The sequence below is a fragment of the Bison bison genome, unplaced genomic scaffold, assembly GCF_000754665.1.
Source record: "Bison bison bison isolate TAMUID 2011002044 unplaced genomic scaffold, Bison_UMD1.0 scf7180017864365, whole genome shotgun sequence".
In the NCBI taxonomy this organism is placed as follows: Eukaryota; Metazoa; Chordata; class Mammalia; order Artiodactyla; family Bovidae; genus Bison; species Bison bison.
Window position 1 is genome coordinate 2620429 of NW_011494937.1, and position 3631 is coordinate 2624059.

At 37.5% G+C, this 3631-nt stretch overlaps 1 pseudogene; it reads right to left on the reverse strand.

The window, feature by feature from the left end:
* Positions 1-2061: 2061 nt before the first annotated feature.
* LOC104999906 lies at positions 2062-2810 on the reverse strand (annotated as a pseudogene).
* Positions 2811-3631: the final 821 nt, after the last annotated feature.

The following is a 3631-nucleotide window of genomic DNA, read 5'->3' on the forward strand; positions in this document are numbered from 1 at the left end:
ACTCGATGGACGTGAGTCTGAGTGAACTCCGGGACTTGGTGATGGACAGGGAGGCCTGGCGTGCTGCAATTCAATGGGGTCGCAAAGAGTCGGACACGACTGAGTGACTGATCTGATCTGATGGGAGAAGGTGAGCTCAGGGTCTTCCTACTCTATCATCTTGGACTCTTCAGTTTTCAGGATATTCTTGACTGGCAGAGCAAAAAATGAGGAAAGTAGGCTTGAAGCAAATGCCTGTAAAAGCCCTATGCTCCTTGTCTCTTTCCATACAGGTGGCTCCAAATCTACCTAATACTATTTCACTTTGCATTTCAAGTTACCTGTCTATTCAGGTTTGGTGAATTCTAACATGGGACCATAAAAGCAACAGAGTCTAGAGACTGTAGTTCACATTACTCACATTGACAAAACAGTTAAAAAGAGTCATCTCCAACTCTAGATTTTATTGTCATCACACAGGTCTCTCAATATTCCAGAGCCCAAATCCTAGCCAGAAGGAATGACGAATAACAAAGGACAAAAGATGAAAAGAATAATTCACATGAGACTACATGAGGAACTCTGCATACCTACAAATACATGCCCAACTCTTTATTACATTTCTGTTAGGAAGGAAATGGAACAAAGCTCTTAAGCCAATGAAAAATTTGAATATAATGTAAAAGGGATGTTGAGTACTTGCCACAAGAAACAAGTACCAAAATGTCATTTTTTTGTGTTCCCTTATTTACACAAAAATTACAAAATTATTTAAAAATGAAACCTACTTGTATATTAGAAATACACTTCAAATCACCCATGGATCAGAGTCTTAACAGTAAAAATAAAAAAATTTAACTGATAAAAGGTTAAATTACTTATTAAACTTAGGAATGACAGCCTAAAGAGTATCTACAGAATTATTTTACCTCAATATTTACTTGCAAAAATAAGTAGAATTCCATACTTCAGAGAATAACTTTAAGAGTATGCCACTGGTAGGGAAAATGTATGTTTAAAGTTTATAACATTTCCTCCATATTGTAACTTTGAGAGCATTCTACATGAATTTGCAGAGGCTTACCCATATTACTTACATTAACATGAGTTTTTTCCAGTGCAGTTTTCATATGACTATAAAGATATTTGTTTCAAATTAATAGTTTTACTTTTCATTTCAGTTATATGGTATCTATCCAGTGTACATTCTTACATGGTTTTAAGAATGTAAGGCAAATTAAGGTTTCCATATACTGTTTGCATTTAACAGAATTCTCTCTAGAGGGAGTTCTTTCCCAAGAATATGAGAGAAAATCCCCCAATTTCTCACATTTACATGATGTGCATCATCTTGCATTCTTAAAATGTCATGTGACAAAGGCATTCTAATATTCCTTACGTTCAGTTTGTTAAGAGTTCTTTCATGCATTTGAACATAACAGGAATTGCTGAAGGCTTTACCATATTTTTTTTGCATTCAAAGTAGTTCTCTACAGTGTGAATTCCTTTCTGTATTTAGAATGAACTGAGACAACTGAAAGTTCTATATTTCTTACATTCATAGGCCTACTTTCCATTATGAATGGTCTCATGGTTTTGAAGAGAACTGGGACCACTGAAAGCTTTCCTATAATTTTTACATTCATGTGGTTTCTTACCACTGTGAGTTCTGACTTCATAATGAACTGAAAAAATTGAGGGCTTTCCTACATTTCTTAGATTATCCAGTGTGCTTCACCACATATCTTGAAAATTTGGTGATAGAACTAAAGGCTTTCCCACTTTCTTACATTCATAGGGTTACTCTCCAATATGAGTTCTTTCATGGTTTTGTAAAGAATGAACTCGACTGAAGGCTTTACTACAGTTCTTACATTCAAACGGCTTCTCTCCAGTGTGTGTTCTTTCATGGTTTTGTAATGAACTGGGACAACCGAAGGCTTTCCCATATTTCTTACACAAATAAGGTCTGACTCCAGTGTGCTTTATCATGTGTAAATGAAATTTTGAGGGAAAAGTGAAGGCTTTCCCACATTCCTTACATTCATAGGGTTTCTCTCCAGTATGAGTTCTTTCATAACTTCAAAGGGAACTGAAATAAATGATGGCTTTACTACATTGTTTACACTGATAGGATTTCTTCCCAGTATAACTCCTTTCGTGTTTTTACAGGAAACTGGGATAACTAAAGGCTTTACCACACTCCTTACATATATGAGGTTTCTCTCCAGTATGAATTCTTTCATGTTTTTGAAGGGACCTAGGAGTAGTGGAGGCTTTATAACGTTCCTTACATTCAAAGGGTTTTTCTACACTGTGAATCCTTTCATGACTTTGAAAGTAACTGGAACAATCAAAGATTTTCCCACACTCCTTACATTTATAAGGTCTGTCTCTAGTGTGCTTCATTACATGTCTTTGAAATTTGGTGAGAGAACTGAAGGCTTTTCCACATTCCTTATATTCATAAGGTTTCTCTCCACTATGACTTCTTTCATGTTTTTGACAGGAATTTGGACTACTGAAGGCTTTACCACATTTTTTACATCCATAGGGCTCTTCTCCACTGGTCTCCTTTCATGGCTTTGAAAGGATCTGGAAAAACTGAAGGCTTTACTACATTGCTTACATGTACAGGGTTTCTCTCCACTATGACTTTTTTCATGTCTGTGAATGGAAGTAGGCCAATTGAAAGTTTTCCCACATTGTTTACATTTATAAGGCTTCTCTCCTGTGTGAGTCCTTACATGTATTTGAAATGAACTGGGAGTAACGAATGCTTTCTCACATTCTTTATATTTATAAGGTCCATCTCCAGAGTGTCTTATCATGTCTGCTCTAAGGCTTGAGAGAAAAATAAAGCCTTTTCCACACTCCTTATATTTGTAAGGTTTCTCTCCAGTACGATTTCTTTCATGTTTTTGAAGAGAACTGGAATAACTGAATGCTTTACCACATGTTTTATATGTGTAGAATTTCTCTCCATTGTGATTTCTTTCATGGTTTTGCAATCCTACAGGAGAAACAAAAGCTTTAACACATTACTTACATTCACAGGGTTTCTCTCCTGTGTGAGTCCTTTCATGTATTTGAAAAGTTTGAAGATATCTAAAGGTTTTTCCACATTGTTTACATGGATAGGGTGCGGGGAGCGAGCTCCGCCCCTGGCAAAGGTCATGAGGAAGGAGGCTTGGCATACGCAAAGGCGGGATCAAGCCTCAGGAGTCTCCCTGGAAATTCTCGAGCAATCTACCCCCCAAACCAGAGTCTGCCTACTTTCTGCTTTGTGCTTTCACCTACACCTCTGACTTTACGGGGGGCTGTCCCCCACTACCTCTCTGAAAAAAGAGTTAGCTTACAGCTCCAGTTAATAATTCCTGGGTGTGACAGTGTTTCAACCTACAAACTCCCTTGGAAGTCCTCTAGCCTGCCTGAATAGGTTTTTCCGGCCACATGTGATTGCTCAGAGCCTCCAAACTGAGAGGCATGAGATGTTCTAAACTGTCTAAATACAGATTCCTTTGAGCGGTCAAAAGATTGATTAGAAATTGTATTGGTGAAGGGATTTTCACTTGTTGGGCCAATATTTGCTGCTAAGTCTCCATATCCCTTACCTGCTGTGTCCCTGGCAGTGTATTGATTAATATAATTG